This window comes from Leucopleurus acutus, assembly GCF_964270905.1.
Source record: "Leucopleurus acutus genome assembly, chromosome: 1".
NCBI lineage: Eukaryota > Metazoa > Chordata > Mammalia > Artiodactyla > Delphinidae > Leucopleurus > Leucopleurus acutus.
This window is the reverse complement of record NC_139142.1, coordinates 56,171,916-56,195,028: the sequence shown is the minus strand read 5'-3', so window position 1 is coordinate 56,195,028 and position 23,113 is coordinate 56,171,916.

Here is a 23,113-nt window from a genome sequence, read left to right as displayed (position 1 = left end):
CTAACTGAGCTCTATGTATAGAATTTCACTTGCTCTCCTGTAAGCATTATTTTTACCTCTATTTAATAAGAATTGCTTCCCAGTTTTGAATTTTCTCAGTACTCATTCATTCCTTCCTTTATCTCTTAAATATATATGAATTCATCCTTTACCATGTATGCTTTTCTTGTCTCAATTGCAGATTATGAATGACTTGAAATTCATGGTCTTATTATTCTAAAAGAACAATTATTGGGTATTTCATACCCTTGTAATTAGTAATTTTGTATTGTATAAAAGTAAGACAAAAAGAAACAAAAAAAGATCTTACTAAGAAAATAATTCCTAAACAACCACACACCGCGACTACCACCACTGCTAATAACAACAAGGTACTTTTTATGTGGGATACCATTTGATTTTAAGGGCTGATTCTATTAATATTCTTCTCTCTTTATTTAAGCATAGAACACACTGCTTTGATGAGTGTATTAGTTGCTTCAGGTGGCACACAAATAACACATGCTGAGGTGAAAGTAAGTTTAAGGTATTAATGCCATCTGTTCCACAGAGATAAATTAACTGAAATTATGTTATTAGAAAGCCCTGTCTTTTTATTTCTGTTAATTATTAGAAACATGAAGAATTATTATTAATATCAGATAATGTTAATTATCAGAAGATTGTAATATGTCACAAAGTCCTAGTAGTGCTTCCTTCTCAAATACTATCAGTGTACTTTTTCCCATTCCCATCACCACCACAATTTACTAGCCCATTTTTAATTCATACTTAGAAGTACTACAATTATAGAAATATCCTCAAAACTTAATACATGGATTCCAAAGTTACTTTTTATTCAAAATTCCAGCAAGAAGATTCGTCTCAAAAAATTTGCTTTGATCATGTCCTGTTACTCACAGTGGATATTTACAAACATAAAATTCAAACTACTCAGGCTGATGTTAAAAACCCTCTATAAATGTGTTTGAGGCAAGAAATGGTGATTCAGGTTGTTTTCAATTAATTATTCCACAAAAAAAATTAGAATTAGAAAATTTTTAATAAACTTTTAATTTTTGACCAAATTTAGATTTACAAAAAGTATAAAAAATAGGACAGAGAGTTTCCATATAACCTTTGCCTTATTCCATTTGGGTGGCTATAACAAAATACCGTAGACTGGATACCTTATAAATAACAAAAATTTATTACTTGTAGTTCTGGAGGCTGAGAAATCCAAGATCATGGTACTGCCAGATTAGGTGGGGCAGCTTGGTGAGGGCCTGCTTCCTGGCTCATAGATGACAACTTCTTACTATGTCTTCCCATGATAGAAGGTGATAGGGAGCTCTGTGAGGTCTCTTTTACAAAGCATTCATTCCATTTATGAGGGCATTACCCTCCTGCCCCAAGATCCTCCCAAAGGTCACAACTCCTAGTACACACAACTTTGGGGGTTAAGAGTTCAAAATACGAATTTTAGGGAGACACATTCAGACCATATAGCACTCCTCCTTTTCTCCTGTTGTTACATCTTAAATCTATGATGCACTTGTCAAAGCTAAGAAACTGACACAAGTTTCAATACTATAAACTTCAGACTTTATTTGAATTTCACCAGTTTTCTACCAATGTGCTTTTTTTCTCCTCCAGAAATCCAATACAAGATAGCAAATTTATTTAGTTTCATGTCTCCTTGGTTTCCTTTGGTTTGTAAATGTTTCTCAGTCTTTTTTTATTTTTCCCATGACTTTGGCAGTCTTGAGGAGTTCTGGCCATGTATTTTGAAGAATGTCTTTCAAGTTAGGTTTGTCTGATACTTTCTGTATGGGTAATTTCACAAAATGTCTTCAAGTTCACCATACTTTTATCTGTTCTATTCATTCTACTAATGAGTCCATCAAAGGCATTCTTTATTTCTGTTACATTGTTTTTGATTTCTCTCAATTCCATTTGGTTTTTTCTTACAATTTCCGTATCTTTTCTGAAATTACCTTCTGCTCCTGTGTGTTCCATCGGGGTCTTTAACATATTAATCATAGTTATTTAAGATTCTCTACCTCGTAGTTCCTAGTCCTCAAACCTGTGTCACACCTGTGTCTGATTGTCATAATTGATTCATCTCTTCAGAGTATTTTTTCTTGATTTTGGCATGCTTGGTAATTGCTTGATGAAAGTTGGACATCCATCAAACAATGATACTGGGGGACTTATTTTTAATGTTTGGAGAACAGTCCATTTCCTTTTCATAGGCCTTTAGTATGAGGATTTGTATGAATCTATTTAGGAGTCAGATTGTGTGTAAAGTTTGTCGTTACTGTGATTACCAGAGTTGGAATTTGTTGTTGTTTTGTTCACCAGATACTTCAAATTCCTGTAGTAATACTTTTATTATTTTGTCTCCCTGATTGGGTTTTGGGCTCTCCTTTGTACTGCTTCCCTGAAAGTGTCTCTTTGCTGCAGCTTTCCTAACTTTTCCACTATTAATTTTTCCTTGGGGCTTGTTGGTATGGTGGTGGAGGGGAGGGGTCATGTGGAGCATTCTATGATGTTCTGGGGTTCTTGGAACATCTTGAGCCTCAGGCTATGAACCTGAGTTGAGGGTATAGCCTTCACCAGTTTTCTTCCCCTCCTCCAGGGATTGAGTTTATTTTTTTGGACTCTCTTTCCTTTCTCCAACTGCAGTGGATGTCCATCAGTGTCTTCAGACTACAGTTTAGGATTTGTTGCCCCTGCAGATTAAAGCCTTAGTTACCTGATGGATATAAGAAAAATTGGTTCAGGCAGAATGTGGCTTCCCTGGTCTTCCAACAGCTGCTGTGGAAATTTTCCCCAGCAGAATAAATTCTTTGCTCCATAAGTGAGATAGGGAACATGAGTTTACATGAATTTCAGCAGTAGCTGTTTTTCCTCTCCACCAAGTAGCACCACATAGGGGGAGGGAGGCTATCTCTAAATTCTCCTCAGTCCTTCTCTTAAGAGCCAGATGGATACCCTTAAAGAAAAACCTTCAAGTGGGTGGGAACTTCCATATGTCTGTGGATAGCAGGAGCTTCACCACAGGTTACAGTTAAACTTTAGCAATTTCTAAAACTTTCTTGTAGGAACATTAATATTTATGGCTTTTGTATATCAGGTGGCATCTGCCACAAGTAAGCAAATGCTCAGGTTTCCCCCTTTATTCACCATTCTCTGGGACCTAGGTTCTCTGATGGGTTCAACAGAAGTCATTAATATACAGTTCATCTTCTGTCTTGTTGTAAGTATGGGAGAGTGAAGTGTTTCTAGCTCTACATCCCTGAGATGAATCCTGGTATCACGATGCTGACAAATGTTTAATGTATACTTGAAGTCATTAGGTTGCTAACAAGCTAGTAAAAACTTGTGAAGCTAAGATCCTGAAAAGTAGGGAAAACCAAAATTATGAGTCCCATTTGGTATTACTTTTCCCTTCTGGTGAATGATGAATGTGAAATGTTTAAGCCTTAGGGAAGAGAAAATGGAGAAACATAAGTTGCATCTAAAGATAGTGGAAAGGAGGGTGTAACTGCCACTTTTTGGATGAAACCATGGTGGGCAAACTTTAAGAGAAAGCATACGTCAGAAATAGACCACTCTTCATAGGGATCAAAGCCCAGTTATAATTAATTTAAATTAAGTTGATCTATGATTGCTTTTGCCTCCAGCCAAGCTGACAGCCTGAAGCAAAATTAAATCCTCAATGGGAAACCTAAGCCAGAGCTTTGAGTTATCTACAGGATTTTTCATAAAGAAGATCCATCTCTCTATCTAAATGACCAGACCTATAAAAACACAGGACTGTCTCCAAAGATGTGAACACAAAGTTGAACAGCAGAAAGAGACCAAAGAAATATAATGTAATAAAATTATTAAATACAAATTTTAATATTATTATATATAATATAATCAGGAAAATGAAATACAAGGTGGAGAAAGTAAGCAGAGAACCAGCAACTATAAAAATAAAGCAAACGAATGTCCCAGAATTTAAAAGAATACAACTGAAATTAAGAATTCAGTGAATGAGTTTAAAAGGTGATTTGAGGGAACCTAAGAGAGAATTAGTGAACTGAAATACAGTTCAGAACAATATAAACATGCTAAAGCACATAGGGATTAAAGGACGGGACCTAAAATAAGAGACTAATAGACCTGCACAAACTGGCATGAAAGTGATGTTATTCATGCAGTAGAAAAATAATTCCTAGATGGCAGTTCAGACAAACAGGAGAGAAATAAAATTTTAAAAATTTGGCAGGGAAAGCATATGAGTGGTAAATGTAAATAAATATTGCCTGTATGAAATAACAATATTCACCTGTTGAGCTTAAATGGATGGGGAGTTAAAATATATACTCATAGCATAATAAGCAAGAGAGCAATTAAAAAAGATTTATGAGCTCTGTTTAGTATCACTTTTTCCTGAAAACGTATTGCTAAATTCAAAATGATGGGTAAAATGTCAATAAATTAAATAGAGCTTAATCTAGATTCACAGGGGGTGATGCCTCTTGAGATAATAGAAATGGATATTATACTCATCTTTATAACAAAAAAATTATATAAAATCTCTAGAGATGCCACTAAAAGAATGCCTAAACAAATGCTAATGAAGGGGAAATATTCACATGAAGAAGCCAAAAACAGAGAGAAAAGGGAACATAAATAGGTATAACATGAAAACAAATATGTGATAGGTCTAAACCAAATACACCAGCAATTGCATTAAATATACTATGCACATATAAAGATAAAAAGAGAGTTTGTGTTGTTTTACCAGTATCAGAAAATGAGAATTTAAGGCAAAATAATAAACCAGAAGAAACAATAACAAAACATGTCTTTCAACAATCTTTCTAGTAGCCAATCATAACCACTCAGAAAACATAGTCGGATTAAATAGAATGGCATTCACAATCATGTTGAAAAAATTCTAATATTCCTAAGAAATCATGTGAGAAATGTACAAGATCATTATGAATAAGTTTCCAAAATAGCAGTTCTCAAAATGTACAGTAGAGTTATTCAGAGGTTACATATTTGACACATGTTCTCCGAACAGACAACTCAGGAACAGGTATAAGAAGACATCAAACATCTGTAAAAATTCAAAACCATGCAGCTCTTCTCACTATGTTTTGTTTTGTTTCATTTTGTTTTGTTTTGGAAAATATTGTTACTGTTTTCATAAAACATGTTAAATATATTAAAATGCAATGGGTGTCTTAATACTATTTTAAATGAATTAATCCATTAGTATGTTTTAAATTCCACAGTTCTAATATCTAACAAAATGAATATCAATAGATATAATGCAAAGGAGTCCTGAGCCTAAATACTTGTGAAGTACTGCTCTAAACAGCTGACAACAAACATAAAAGATTTCCTACTACTATTGCAATAGATACATGTTAAAAGTGTTACTTCTCTCAAAATCAACCTGTAAAGGCAAAGATGGGTTCCATTTCCTTTTCTTTAGAAACATTTTACTCCATCCACAAATTTACATGTAGGCATACAGATATATAATTAACTCAGTTTTTAATAGATGATTGAAACTGGGATTCTTGCCCATTAAAAATAAGAGAGAGAGGGAGAGAGAGGGAGGGGGAAAGAGAGAGAGAGAGAGAGAGAGAGAGAGAGAGAGAGAGAGAGAGAGAGAAAAGAAAAGCAAAGAAAGGAGATAAAAAGCTGGTCTCTGAAATCCAGCACTAAGAGAGGTACACTGGTACAAAAAGATTTAAAAATTCTATAGCCTTAAAACTGGCTTTCCAATATGTTAGGAAAATGATAGTAGGGCAAAGCATTGGGAAAGCTGAAGAAAGTTAGCTGCAGAAGACTTTTAAAAATCTTTCTTAATCTTAAAATTAACTAATTTACATATAGTCAGCAAAGAATCTGGAATAATATGAAGAAAAAACAACTAAGAGCTATACATTTTAAAATTCCATTACTTTCCTTATTAAATAATTTAGATACTCTGTCTAGATGAGCACTTGTTGTAAAGGAGATTGAATCACAATTAAAATATCTGTATTACTTAACCTTTAAGAGTCTTTTCCATATAGAGTATACTTGGAAATATTTTAAATAATCTCTAAAGAATTGAATATTAGAACTAAGAAATTCTCATTAACATGCTTTTGTTAACAAAATGTCATATTTGGTACTGACTGCAAGCAAGTTAAATGAGAAACTGTCACGCATGACATATCAGATCTAAAGAAAATGTCTGATGTTACTGTGAACTTTTGTAGAGTACATAGATATACTAAGAAACATTCTGACTTTTCCATTCAGATGAAAGTTAGAAGCATATCTGTCACTTACGCTATCCATTATCACCTTCTAATACATCTAGTTTCTAGGGCATCACATTTTAAGTTGCTTATACCCAAGTGTGCAAGAGTACCAAAATTAATCAATGATTAATATTTGCTTCCAATTTTTGGCACTTGTCACCACAGAGTTTATAGACGGTTCATCGCTATCTGTTTTACTTTTTTTGTATTTTACCAATATATCTTGTGGATTATCTATCATATGCCCTAAAATATAAGTCTCATGAGGACATGTTTTTCTTCTACTTTGATCATAGCTTTATTCTCAATGTCTATAAATATGCCTGGCTAAGGTAGATGCTCAACAATTATTTGTTGAATGGAGTGAATTAATCATTCTTAGTTTGGAAGTTATACATTACACATCCAACCACCAAACTTTTTATTCAACAAATATTCATTCAGCATCTAATACGATCTAGGTATCCTGATACAATATAGAAATACATGAATGAGCTTGTAGTCTTGTCCAAATGTCATTAGTGAAATTTATGGAATTTTATCACTATGTATCATGCAAAACAAACCTTCAGATTTGCTGTATAATGAAAACTTTTAAAATAGGATTCTGTTCTGGATTAGTGGATGCTTTCTATTTCAATGTAAGACATGTAGCCTGACCCTGAAAAGGCTTATTAAACCATTCAGTTGTAAGATAGAGTCCTTCTGCCAACATTTGAGTGTTTTGCCTACAAAGAGTCAGCTGTTCTGATCACAAAGCTATTTCTATCAATTTTAAGTGTTATACATAAAGTAGTTTTATATTCTATAGGCCAATGATATATGGGTATAAAAATAATTCAAGTTGATCTTCCTATAGTTTGGATGGTTCTGAAAGTTTGATAAATGTGACAAAATAAAAACATATTAAATTAGGTATGGGTAAGAATGGGTAAAAAGCTAGTTTAAAAAAAACTATAAAGTGATATCAGATGAGTGTACTTCTCATTCTGTTTTAAGAAAAATCTGAAAATTATATATTAAACTATTTTAAAACATATTGAAACAAGGCACATGTGTAAAATTTTTATGATTCTCTGAAATAATTTCTACCATATGCAGATATTTTGTATGGTGCAATAGAAAGACACTTTACGGTATGATGGACATGAGTTAATCTCAACTGTGCCATTCATAATCTATGAGGATCTATATCAAAATAGCTAATCTCATGGTCTTTAGTTTTCTAATCTGTAAAATTTTGTGATGTGTCATGAGATAAAGAACATAAAGTAAATGGCAAAACAAGATCATTCAAAAATTGAAAGATGACATCACAAAAATTTAATACTTAGACATTACCAACAGTAAAAGAAAATTTTAAATCCCACGAAGTGCTTACTGCCCTGAGAGTCTTCATCTTTGTTTCATGACAAATATTTCAGAGATAGATCAATTTATTTCAGGTGGTTTGACTTTGATGGAATGGTTAAAAGTTTATTTGGATTAGGGTACATGTTGTTTCATATAAGTTCATTTCCTTTGTTTAATTATGAATATCTTGGTTTTGCTGGTGTGATCCAAATTGCCTTTTCTAATTAAGATTTTAGTTACTGAATGCATGTTGAAGTACTCCCATGACATTCACATAACTTTATATATTTACTGTTAAATTACTTATAAAAATTGTAGCCTAACTAGAATACTCAAATATTGGATAATACAGAGAGTATTACTCAGTAATAATCGAAAGAGGTAATATTCTAATTTCATAGCAGGTTAACAAAATTCCACAGAATCACATATCAAACCTGACAATTTTAAGACCTATTTTGCTTCTCAGGTGTGTTTTTTCTGGGCTAGCCAATCATAATATTTGTATAAAAACATATATATAATGTGTATAAAATTATTAGTTTTTTAATTTTATTTGCAATTATAACTCATTGTTAGAAGTAGCCAGGGCCACACACAGACATTTATAACATGACAACAGCTACAAGGAAAAGTGATTCAATTATGACAGTTTCTCTCCTACCTGCTCCTATTCTGCTTCTCTAGAAATAATGACCTTAACCTTCAACTTCACATGGCAGGGTTTGTTTGTCACTCTTGCTTTCTACTTGACAGCAGGGGAATTATTAGAACCAGTAATATATCTGTATTGATTGTTAAACTTCAGTTCTTCTAGGAGAAGTATAATTTTTTTCCTGCTTTCCCAATTTCTGTACTATTTTTTCTCTAGATCAACCTTAATCTGGTTCTCCATCCCTCCCTATAATTTTATTAGCAGCTCTTCTAGATCAACACCATTTCAGTCAGTTACTTTCTGTGGTCTAAAACATAAGAATAAACAGAGAGTTCTCTAAAGGAAGTAGACTTAATGTAGTCTTTGCAGATGAGGAAAAGCTTCCAGGAAAAGGTGACATCTAAACTGATGAGGCAAGGTCAGAATGGCCATCATTAAAAAGTCAACAGTTAGGGCTTCCCTGGTGGTGCAGTGGTTGAGAGTCTGCCTGCCGATGCAGGGGACGCGGGTTTGTGCCTCGGTCTGGGAGGATCCCACATGCCGCAGAGCGGCTGGGCCTATGAGCCATGGCCGCTGAGCCTGCGCGTCCGGAGCCTGTGCTCCGCAACGGGAGAGGCCACAACAGTGAGAGGCCCGTGTACCACAAAAAAAAAAAAAAAAGTCTACGGTTAGAGGAAAACATAGGCAGAACACTCTGTGACATAAATCACAGCAAGATCCTTTTTGACCCACCTCCTAGAGAAATGGAAATAAAAACAAAAATAAACAAATGGGACCTAATGAAACTTACAAGCTTTTGCACAGCAAAGGAAACCATAAACAAGACCAAAAAACAACCCTCAGAATGGGAGAAAATATTTGCAAATGAAGCAACTGACAAAGGATTAATCTCCAAAATTTATAAGCAGCTCATGCAGCTCAATAACAAAAAAACGAATAACCCAATCCAAAAATGGGCAGAAGACCTAAATAGACATTTCTCCAAAGAAGATATACAGATTGCCAACAAACATGAAAGAATGCTCAACATCATTAATCATTAGAGAAATGCAAATCGAAACTACAATGAGATATCATCTCACACCGGTCAGAATGGCCATCATCAAAAAATCTAGAAACAATAAATGCTGGAGAGGGTGTGGAGAAAAGGGAACACTCTTGCACTGCTGGTGGGAATGTGAATTGGTACAGCGACTATGGAGAACAGTATGGAGGTTCCTTAAAAAACTACAAATAGAACTACCATATGACCCAGCAATCTCACTACTGGGCATATACCCTGAGAAAACCATAATTCAAAAAGAGTCATGTACCAAAATGTTCATTGTAGCTCTATTTACAATAGCCAGGAGATGGAAACAACCTAAGTGTCCATCATTGGATGAACAGATAAAGAAGATGTGGCACATATATACAATGGAATATTACTTAGCCATAAAAAGAAATGAAAAAAAAAATGTCATGAAGAACCTAGGGGTAAGATGGGAATAAAGACACAGACCTACTAGAGAATGGACTTGAGGATAAGGGGAGGGGGAAGGGTAAGCTGTGACACAGTGAGAGAGTGACATGGACATATATACACTATCAAACGTAAAATAGATAGCTAGTGGGAAGTAGCCGCATAGCACAGAGAGGTAAGCTAGGTGCTTTGTGACCACCTAGAGGGGTGGGATAGGGAGGGTGGGAGGGAGGGAGACGCAAGAGGGAGGAGATATGGGAACATATGCATATGTATAACTGATTCACTTTGTTATAAAGCAGTAACTAACACACCATTGTAAAGCAATTATACTCCAATAAAGATGTAAAAAAAAAAATTCTACCGTTCTGTGCTGCATTCAAAATAATTTCTACCAATCTATCTTTCAGTTCACTAATTCTTGCTGTATCTAGTAAGCTATTTAGCCTAAATTTGAATTGTTCTTCTTAATTTTGTTTTTCGTATATTTATTTCAAGAATTTCCTTTTAGTTCTACTTAACTAAACGCTGTCTGTTGTTTTCCATATTATCTTATTCTTGCCATAGATCTCTGTTATTGCTATCTATTTGATCACTTTAAGCATACTTATTTTAAGATATCTTCCATATTTTTCTATTATTTGCTGTTTCTGTGCTATGAGTTCTCCAGTGTATTGCATCTGTGACCTGGCTTTGTGGCAATCCATTTCTTCATTTTTTTTTTTTGGTAAGTTCGACTTACAAATTTGTCTTTTAAGAAATTGTTTCCATGGAAGTCCTACATGCCTTCATGTGAAGATACCTCTATGGGATTGTTTTATGGTTGACTCTCCCTGTGCTCTAAGAGTTTTGCCAGTACTGAATTAGTTTTCTGTTAATTTCTCAAACTGGAGTTTCCTAGCTTTACACATTAAAGGATTTGGTTTCATATTTCTCTGTTTTCTTTTCCCACCCACTGTAGTAGTTGGCCTCTATGCCATATCTCTAGTACAGTGGCAGAGTTTTGTAATCTTTTTTTTCAAAGATGGGTCAGCTTTTCTTGGTTCATGATTTTATGTAAAAAGCTCAGAAACGGCACTTCACATTGGGACTGTGGCTGTAATTCCTGTATCCACATTCAGCCCTTTATGTGTATATCTGGTTCTGAAACCCACATAGAGAAAAGGAGAAAATAGTGCTTACTTATTGCTCTGGTTTTGAGTTATTTCTAGCATCGAAAGTTTTCTTTAAATTTGAACATAACTGTATTTTAAAATGTTTAATTATAATTTTTCTAGCATTTTAAAATAATTTCAGTGAAAAAGTCCTATGTTAGCTCAATCTATTATATAAATTATACATTGAGACTTATTTTTTTTATTTTTATTTGTGGTACGCGGGCCTCTCACTGTTGTGGCCTCTCCCGTTGTGAGCACAGGCTCCGGACGTGCAGGCTCAGCAGCCATGGCTCATGGGCCTAGCCGCTCAGCGGCACGTGGGATATTCCTGGACTGGGGCACGAACCCGTGTCCCCTGCATCGGCAGGCGGACTCTCAACCACTGCGCCACCAGGGAAGCCTGACACTTATTTTTTATAGTATTATTTTGTGTTTGTACTTTAAAATTTGTTGGAGGAAGGAAGTCTTAAAAATTGGTGGGAATACTTTGTATAGGGTGAAATCTAGAGGGATTCTTAGGTAACTGGATACAAACATTAAATGAAATCCTCCCTCCTTCAATCTTTCTGTCATGGATGAGAAGTGAAAATAACGTTTTTGAAAATAGTCACCTGTAGATGAGTCTCAGCCACTCTGTGGCTCTGGTCCATTACTGAGCACATTTCTCACTTTTGTTTTATTTTTGTTTATTTAGTTGGTTGTTGTACACTCTGGAAAAATATACAAACATAATATTTTCCTGTAAATTGATCCACTGCAATGGTGAGTGGTTGGATTAAAATAGTTGAAAGACAAAAAAAAAAAAAAAAAGAGTCTACAAATAACAAATGCTGGAGAGGATGTAGAGAAAAGGGAACCCTCCTACACTGCTGGTGGGACCGTAAGTTAGTACAGTCACTGTGGAAAACATTATGGAGGTTCCTCAGAAAATTAAAAATAGAATTACCGTATAATTCCAGCAATCCCACTCCTGGGCATATATCCAGACAAAACTATAATTCAAAAATATACATGTACCCTGATGTTCATAGCAGCACTATTCACAATAGCCAAGACATGGAAACAACATAAATGTCCACTGACAGATGAATGGATAAAGAAGACATGGTACATATATACAATGGAATACTACTCAGCCATAAAAAGAACAAAATAATGCCATCTTCAGCAACATGGATGCAACTAGAGATTAGCATACTAAGTGAAGTAAATCAGAAAGAGAAAGACAAATACCATATGATATCACTTATATGTGGAATCTAAAATATGACACAAATGAACCTATCTATACAGAAACAGAATCACGGACATAGAGAATAGACTGTTGGTTGCCAAGAGGGAGGGTGGTGGGAGAAGGATGGATTGGAAATTTGAGATTAGCAGATGCAAACTGGCATATATAGAATGAATAAGCAACAAGGTCCTACTGTATAGCACAGGGAACTATATTCAATAGCCTGTGATAAACCATAATGGAAAAGAATATGAAAAAGAATGTATATATATATATATAACTGAGTCACTTTGTTGTACTGAAGTAATTAATACAACATTGTAAATTAACTATACTTCAATAAAAAATAAATAAATTGATGAGACAAAATTATCCATTAAAGTGTCTTCACTATTAAAAAAAAGTGTTTTCATTGTAAGGATCATTTTTCTTTTAGTAAACGTAAATACCAAAGTGATTGTCATTTGCTGAGTCTGTTATATGTCAAACAATCACCTCATCACTGGGTAATTACCTTCAGAGTAGGAACTACTTTTCATAGATAGAAAAAAAATTAGGGGCCTATTGAGTCAACATGTATCCTTCCTTACAAAGAAGAGTGTCCCACATCCAAAAACAAACATTCTTTACCAATATGCTTTTAGGTATGGGTGAGTGATTAAATTGTATTTTATGACATCCTAAAGCATTTCATAACTGATATAATAAAATTGTAATTATAGGATTTATCAGTTATTCCCATCTAAATATGCCATGAAGAAAAGCAAAAGCATCACTTTTTGTTACTCTGTTCATCGCCTTTTATAATAAGAAGTCTTCAGAAAATTAAGGGAATTATTAACATTGTGCTTATTCTTATAACATTATAGAAAACTGTAGTAAAGGTCTAGTTATTTTATCCAGAATCTCTTTAACCACAATTGTTCTAATATGACAGAAGTGAATGCTAGGGTAAAGATCTATATTTTTCTCTTGTGAATAACAGCAATATTGACTGGCAATGCTAGTCAGTATTTCCATTGAGCTGAAGCAGTAAATAACTTTTTTATTAGAGGCATTAATCAAATGCAATGTATCCACATTTGACTTGTACTTATATATGAGCTCCATGAATATTTAGACATTATTTTAAAATATGTAAATAATTGCAGTGAAACTGAATATTAAGTATCCCTAGGTAACATCTACAACTTTCAATACATAATTAAATTTATGAACAGGAGGTTTGGAATTTGACTTAGTTAGGAGATTGATTTGCATAAAATATGGCTGAGCCCTTCAATATTAGATATAAAATATTTTTTTATTCACTGCTTCCCATATTCTTGCCAGAATACAACAGAAAATGTATTCAGAATAAGATGCAATACTGAATCATGATGAAGCATTTTAAATCATATCACATTCACCATGGTCATATATATTTTTAATATTCTTAAATATATTTACTTTTTTTTCAGTAAAACTTACCTTCTAAGAGGATATGGAAAATCTCATGGTGATTTTCATGGGGAAAAGCTCAATACCACCTTCCACATATGGTATATATAAAATTAACAATTGGTCAATAGACAGATACCTATAAAAATGTTTGTGGCAAATACTCCACAAATGTCAGGGTGATGGAAATGTGGTGTTTTATCTTTGTTTCCCTAAACTATAAGAACTGCTGGAGGAAAAAGAAGAGGACATAAGTTATAGTATTATTGAATAAGTAGTCAATAAATGACTTATTCTCAAATGACTAAGGTCAAAAGAAGGGGTGGGGGGAGAAGAATGATGGAGAGTGAAAGAGGGAGAGAGAATCTCGTTGACACCAAACACGTTTGATTTTTAAGATGATGGTAGAAAATTTGAGATTTTGTACATCTGCTCACAAATAATTAATTTAATTGCTGTTTTTAAAATACATTAATCCTCTCTAGAAAAGATTTAAAGTATAACTCTACTAGATTTTGATTAAATTCTCAATGATAAAGGACGTATGTCAGATGTCAGTGTTTAATAAGGACAGTGTTTACAATCCAGTGACAGAGAAACAGTAAATTCAGGGCAGTAAAAAAGGGCAATTGAATTATGGATTCTAGGCTACATAAAATATTCTAATATCATCAATGCTTTGGGATTATTAAAAAGTATCCATATCAGAGAAAAATATCTGTGCAACCTTGAGACTACATTCACCATTCACTCTATTAATTGCCAGGTAAGATTTTATTGAGCCCATACATCAATTTTTTTTTTTCAAATTTCTGAAACTAGTTGCTTTGGGACTGATTGTTCCTAAAGGCTCTTCTTCACTTGCTTGCCCTGTCCTGTTAATATAAATAATTAAAGAAATTTGTGTGTATACACTGTTCTTTACTTTTAATATACTTGTCATTAAATGTAAAATAATAGCAATAGATCAAGAAACTCTGTAAGATGAGAAAACATCATTATGGAATTAAATATTTTCATGAAATGGGTGAAACAACTGTTTTTTAACTTTGAGATAACAATTTACCCTTCCTTTCCTTTTATTGGGGGGGATTAATATTTCATTATATGTGAAAGATCCCACTAAGACTATGTGTTACATATTTATAAGAATCCTGTTTGACCACACATACATACATGCATACATAAATTTTTCCTATGAAGACCAAGAGATACAGAATAATAAAAAGAAAATATTTTTAGGTTTGATTGATAATTTGTTCCGAGGAGAAAATAAAGGCAAAAAAAAAAAGTGATAAATGTGTTATTAATAATTTTACTTAAAATTTATTTAATTATATGAGTTATTTTAGAGTTGAAAAAGTCATCTTTATTGTGTTCAGTGGTCCTAGCATCCTCTTGCCAAAATACAAATTCTCATAGAATATCAAGATGGAAAGAAAGAGATACAAAGAATGTTAAAACATAGGACTAAAGCCTTTTGTCTGTTAATGATATATTGAATGTGTGTATGAGAGCAAATACTTAAACTAATGAATATTTGCATTTTAATGTTTAAAATATTTGGAATTTGCTAGTTGAAAATAATTTAATTTTGATATTGTGATTAAACTATCCTATTATTTTGATTTGATGTTGGGTACATGACTATACATATTGTCCAAAATCATAAAAGTGTATGCTTAAAGTGTGAATTATACTCTATTAAATAATGTCTCAATAAAAAATGTATAAAATGTAAATTATTTGAAACATTCTCCCATAGATCAGACTCTACATATGTTAACAGGAAGAATCTTTCAATCCAAATAAATTGCACAGAATTATTGATTTTACTATTTGAATAATGACATTAAAATTAACTTTAATTTTTGAGAAATAATTTAAAAACATTTTTAATCTTTAAAATACTGTATATAAGGAGCTTCCCTGGTGGCACAGTGGTTAAGAATCCGCCTGCCAATGCAGGGGACACGGGTTCGAGCTCTGGTCCGGGAAGATCCCACATGCTGCAGAGCAACTAAGCCCGTGCACCACAACTACTGAGCCTGTGCTATAGAGCCCACGAGCCACAACTACTGAGACCGTGTGCCACAACTACTGAAGCCCACATGCCTAGAGCCCATGATCCACAACAAGAGAAGCTACCATAATGAGAAGCCTGTGCACCACAACAAAGAGTATCTCCTTCTTGCTGCAACTAGAGAAACCCCTCACGCAGCAATGAAAACCCAACCCAGCCAAAAATAAAAATAAATAAAATAAATAGAAAAAAATACTGTGTATAAGATTCATGTTTCAAAGATCAAACTATTGACTTACTGTAAGTTAGGTGATGATTTTAAATATTTGTATAATCAATGTACTTGTATAATTTTTTTCCTTAAATACCAAGATCTGTTACTTTTCAATAAACTAAAATATTAAATATCAGGGATAGTTTCTTCACTATCATATTCATCTAATCTTTCTCAGAATTTTATAGCATCCTTACAGTGTTAATTTTTGGAATTCTATAAAATATAGTTCAATTTTATTTAGACATTATCTCAAATTTAGAGAAAAGTGCAGTAGAGAAACTTTAAAATATTTTTCTGAAGTATCTGAGAGAAAATTACCCATATGATGCCTCAGTATTATTATTTATATTTCCCACATACAAGAATATTATCTTATATCTTTAGTCTTTTCTTGATTGTAAAGATCTTGACATTTCTAGCCAGCTTTTTTGTTGTTATTGTTTGTTTGGTGTTTTTGTTTTTCTTTTTGTTTTGTTTTGCATAATGTCCCAAATCTGAGTCTCTTTGATACTTCTTGTTTAGAATACTTTTCATGCATCTTTGGAAGGTATATCAGAGAAGTGATACTGGGTCCTAGCAGCATCCCCAGGGAAGAAGTTTGACCCACTTGGGTTCTGACACCCTGTTCTAGCTATGTCTGGCCATCACCCTCTGGCACAGAAGCTCTTACTAACTTCTTGTGAGCCACTATGGCCATACCTTTACCACCACACCAGCACAGGAGTCAGTCTGCCTTATTTAACCCTAATTAGTAGCTTTAGGCTGGTTCATTCATGAAGGGAAAAGAGGAGGAAAAATAAGAGAAAGGAGAAATGTAACACATTTTAAAACTGTTAATCAGGTTTAATTTACATAAAATAAAATTCTTTCATATTAAGTGCACAGCTCAGTGAATCCACCACCACAATACAGCTGTAGCTTATATTCATCATCTCTCCCAAATTTTCTTGTGCTCACTGCAGTTGATACTGTCTTCTTGGTCCCAGTTACATGGAAAAACTGTTCTTTCTGTCCCTATAGTTTTGCCTTTTCTAAAGTTGTTTATAAATAGAATCATAAAGTATATAATTTTTTTCCCATCTAGCTCCTGACAACTGGAAATACGTTGAGAATAATCTATGTTGTATATACCAATAGTATTCTATCGTTATCCCTTCACCAAAATTTGTTTATTCACCAGTTGACTGATGTTCTGATTTGGGATATTAAGATGAATGTTGTTATGAACACTTGCATCTGAATTTTGTGTTAACATGTTTTTATTTGTTTTAGGTTGAACTAGTAGGTTATATGGTAAATACATTTTAAACTTAATAAGAAACAAATTATTTTCCAAAACTGTAGTACCATTTAGAACTTCTCCAACAATGAATGAATGTTCTAGATGTTCCACATACTTTCCAATAATTAGTATCGTCATTCTTTTAAATTTTAGCTATGCTTCTGTGTGTGTAAAGGTATCTCCTTGAGTTTTTAATTTGCATTTCATGAAGCCTACTGATCTTCAGAAATGTTAATGTGCTTATTAACTGTTCCTTTTACACTAAATTGACTTCAAAATTTTTTGCCCTCTTTTTCTTGAGATTTTTGTCTCATTGAATTTTAAGAGTTATTTGTATACTTCTGTGGCCAGATGATTGGTTAGATGTTTTACAAATTTTCTGCCTCCAAGTGTGTACCTTGCCTTTCCATTTACCAACGATGTCATGAAATGCATACATTTTAATTTAAAAAAATATTGATTGATTCATTCATTCATTCATGCTTGTTGTAGGTTAGGGGTCAGTGTTGGCTGACAGTCTGCACATGTCTTTTGTTCACTGCCTTTTTGTATCTTATTTTCTTATTCCTCGGAATATTAAGCATCCATACTCGGAACTCTAGTAGACATCTTGTGACTGTGCACAAATAAGCATAGAATAAGGGTGACTGTGAAGAAAGAGTCTGGGTTCTTAATGACACTAAAGTTCTTTAGTTCTAGCCCTGGACCATCACCTTTATGTTTCTTTTTATGTGGTGAAATTAAAACCACTAATTTTTTCAAGCTATACTTTTTCAGATCCCATTGACAGAAGTTAAAAGCAATTCCTCGCTTATGTAGTATGAAAAGTTTTTTTATTATAATTTATAAAATACATTTCTTTTTGAAAAAATTACAATTAACATTCTCTTGACAAAATATTATCTTACATTAGTAGTGGAAACTACTTTTATCAGATATTTATTGGATACATAAATATTGAAAATTAAATATTGAAAAATTTTTCATATACTAGTGAACTAGTGATGTTTGTGGTAAATCAGTATCAATAAAGTACAGAAATATACATTTTGGGGTTCCCTATATCAATTGTGGTAGTTGTAATAAAATTATATACATTGGTAAAACTCTTTAAATATACACTCAAATAGAAACAGTGAATTGAATTGCATACGATTTATACCTCTATTGAGCTGCTTTAAAAATCTCATGTGACTTTTATGAAGGATTTAACATTGAGTCACTTATTCATATAAATGAATTCTAGATACCACAAATATGAAAATCTATTGGCTGAAAGAGAAATTTACCAAATGTCACTTAATTTTTTTACATGATAAAGTAAATATTTGTCAAACATACGGAGTATGTGAAAGTTTTGAAACTTCAACTTTGATTGTGCCTATTTTAATGGCTTACTATTGTGAATATTTCTGTCTTTTTTTGTAGAACAAACTAAGCTCATTTAAGGTCGATGGCGAAACTGTCAGCTGTGAATTTGTTAACTTCATTATTCCTTCATATCCTCTGTGAGGACAATCTCAGTTTATACTGTATCATTCAATTGAACTTTGTCCAAGAAGTTACCTTTATTTATCTTGAAAATTGTTTTCTATTGCTGTAATATATACACACTGCAATGTTTTGGTTTCGGATTGTTGGGATGGTTAGTTTTGAAATTTGTAAAAGGACAATAAAATTCAGATAAGTATAATAATATTATCATTATTATTTATTTTGTTTCAGCTAGTCATACTTCACTGCAGCATATTTATTCTGGAAATTACCAGAGATGCTATATATGCCAAATCGGCATGTACTCTAAAATGTATTTAACTAGGATGTTGCTACTGGAGCCAGTAACAGATTTCCTTTAGGGTTAAGAGGGCTGCACTGATATCTGACAGACGTGTGTAGTGATTCTCATATTCCAATCAGTATTTGATGCTTTTGAACTTAATGAGTATATGCCTGCATGCACTGCTTTTTTTGAGACTTTAGAAGGAAAAAAAGAAAATAAAACCCCCAAACCTCACAAACAAGAACACTATGCATTTTTATCAGCTTGCTTAGAGAAACAGTCTGACACACTTTATTTTCATTTTGCGTCTGTCAAGGTAAAGTACATGCTCCAGGGTGAGAAAAGAAACAGGGAACAGATATTTCCCTGAATTGATAGACATGACATTTGTGCAACTAGGTAGATAGAATGATTCACAGAAATGGACTAAGAAGGAAGAAAGGTGAAATGAAAAGCTGGAACTAATCTTATCAACCCAATCTGTTATCTGAGCTCACAAGTTAAATACAGTATTGCAATGTCAGCGTTTCTCCAGCAAAGTAGGACGCTATAAATATCCACTGCATGGAAGCAATATTTGACCTATAAAGAACCACCATCCCAACGTGCAGAAATTGGATAATGTTTGTCTGCAAAGTGGCAGACTTTGGAGTCTGAGCTGAACAGCGTAGTAAGTTCCATGTAAAGTGGCAATAAAATATGTTGTAAATTTTCAAGTTTGAATTGATATGTTTTATTCATTATACATTTTTAAGAACTACCAGATTTAACCCAGCATCCTGAGCACTGTCTTAACACAAACTGTGATATTTCAATTCCAAACTGTACTAAAATTCTAGTTGGATGGTGCAATTCTATAAAAATTATAATCCTAATTAATGAAAAGGCACTACTATTTCCTGTTTCAAAGCATGTGTTCATGCTTCAGTGCTAGTGACTTAGGAGTGTTTGGAATAACATAAAACACAATTTATAGAATACTTGTAAATTGATAGGCTATCTGTATTTGGGTTTTGTTTGTTTGTGTTTTAGGCAGGTCAGATATGCAAATGGTACAATTAATCTAATATCTTCCCATTTGTAGAAAAATCTGTTGATTTTTTTGGATACAGAAACACTGTTTTTCACACTTTTCACAGAACATGATAACATTTGCATTAGGCACCAGTCAAAGGGCAAAATATTTATTAAAATATTATTTACCATTTCTAAAACAATTCCTGCCAATTCTGTATTGGTAGCACTGTGACTGGTGCTCCTCTAACATTTGATTTTTTAATCTATTTTACTTCCATCCAACCTGAAAAAATTATATTTCAGCCATGTTCACTTTAACAAACATCCATTTTATCTGAAATTTATGTTTCATGAAATATATTTTATAATTAATGAAAATATTCAAAATTATTATTTCAAGATATGTCATAATTCTTCCATAGACAACAAGATAAACAGGTTAATATTGTGTTTTTTAATCTATGAAAGTGTTGTTATAGCTATAGCAAAAATAAATGATACAAGTTCTTCTTAATGCTAAAACTCAGAACAATAGTTCACATTTGGTGAATGCCTTTCCATGATTTTTATAATAAAATTTATAAAAATAAGTTTACTCTATTCATAATATATTCAAATTTGAACTGCTTTGATTGAAAATATAGTAAGAATCACTAAAAGAATCATTTTAATAGATATACTTTATTCTACATTAGGCATCATAATAGTTTAAATGCCTTGTTGTGGAACTAGACATTATGTATTTTTTCAACTACATAAATATTTCTATTATAAATTTTTCTTTGATTATTTATTATTCAATATAATTGCCTAGATGCTAAACATGTAAGTTTTAGGACAATACTTTTTATAGATTGGGCAAAATAGAAAAAAATTGCCTGCTGTTTGTACTATTTTAAGCTTTCATTAGCATTGGCTGAAAGTGCTCATATCTCCAAGTTCTTATCAGTATTGGGTACCATCATATTTTGTGGTAGATGGAGAAAAAATATTCTTTTCAATTTCATTTTAATGATTTTTAATAAACTTTTTAAAAATATAATAATTGGCTACATTCATATTTTCTCTAATGAGCTGTCTAACCAAACTCTGGTCCTCAGTACAATTTCACTTCTTAGAAAAGTTTCACGTAAGACAGCCCTACATTGAACTAGTTTCTCCAGCTATCCTTTATTAAAACTCTTATAATCTTCCCACATATCTCTTTTCATAATTTAATTAAATAATCATTTACATAATTGCTAATTATCTATCTTTACAATGGAGGGCAGAGACCATGCCTGCTTTGTCAACATTGTCCCAGTGCCTACAATATTCTATAATAAATGGTACTTGCTAAGTATGTTTCTTGAATGTTTGGAGGGAATATTATTCTCATTTTAGAGAAAAAATAGTTAGCAAGGTTAAGTTTTCTAAAGTTTACATAGTTATTAAGATTGGGAACTAGAAATATACAGGAAATAGGAATATACAGGAACTAGGAATATATGTATATTCCTGTATATATACAAAAAGTATAATTTATAAGAATGATAGCCTATATTTTCATTTTATACTCATCTAACTATAATTTGATTTCAGAAAAACATGGTAATCTTTGTTTTTCCTCCAATCCTCACCAATACCAACAATATAGTCGCTCTTTAGTCACCCAAGAATTTACTGTTTAATCTTCAAATGTTTCCTTTTCTCACTTGGTTTATACTTCGAATACGATTTGAGATTTGTGATCTACCTTCACTGGTCCCACAAAAATAAAATTATTACTTTTAAACTCCTTTTCTACTTTTCTTTTTTTGTTTAATTCTTTAAAACATAGGCATCTTCCAATCCAATTTGTTCAGAGCAAATTAGGTTTTTAATAGGAGTGTTAAAAATCTAACACTTTAAATAAAGAAGTCTAAAAATAACAATAATTTAATAGGAAAAATATGTAAAATTAGAGATTATGCGTTTCATTGCATGGATGAAAAACTATTAGCAAAGTGGGTCATAAAAACACAACTGAGTAAAATATGCTCTCAGGAGAAATTGATTTTGACAAGTTACATTGGGAATTTTATGAGAATATTATCTTTGGCTTTAAAAATATTCCTGCCTTATTTATCACTTTGTTAATATATCAATTGTGAAATCACACAAGCAACCAAACTGTAATCATGAAAATATTTTTTTCTGTACATGATTTAAAAAGTATTTTCCATGTTCAGTCTTACAAGATTCTCGTTTTCAGTTCCAAAATTTACATTACCATAATTATTTTTTTTCTGTTTCTATTTAAAAATAAGTATGAATCAGGGTGAAACCAGCAAAATGATTTTTTAAATTGCTTGGATATTCTTTTTTAACTTATTTCCATGAAAATTAATTTTTATTTTTAATTTCTCCCATCATTCTTCTCTCCATATTTGTTGCAATTAGAGCAGTATCATTTACTGCACTGTTACATTTATTTCATTATTCACTTAAATACATAATATCTGACCTGAATGCTGGGTCCTAGATTTGTTCTCTTGATTAAGTTGTCCATTTTCAATCATTAAAGTGAGTTCTTTGCAAATGGTGCAGCTCAGGTCATCCCAGTCATCTCTTAGACCCATCTGGATTTTCCCCAAGCAATTTAACTTGCCGTGGGGAAAAATGTCTAAGAATAGAGCTGACTGTTCTCACTTTGCATTGACGACCAAAGAGCTCAAACGGGTATAATCACTGTCTGGAAATCCTTCTATATTTTCAACTGTCCCAAGTAATTATTTCATATCTTTTTTCTTTCACCTAAAACTGTCAACAAGCACTTCCATAAGGACGGAAATGAAAGCTATTAAGAACTGCCACATTTCGTATCTACCAAATCAAGCTAACACCACTGTATCCATCTTCAATGTTTTCCGCATTGATATAATGAAAGCAAAACACTGAATACTTGGTGTTCTCTCTTGTCTTCTCAAGGATTTTGCTCCTGTGATTGTTCTCCCTTCTATTTATCATACCTATCAGCATAGTTTTACTATATACTTCTTTATGAGAAATATGCACTCACCATCACTCTGCTCCCCTCAGACTATCTCTATCTGCTCCCCTCTGTTTCACAGGAAAATCCCCCAAACTGTGCATACTCAGTGGCTCCA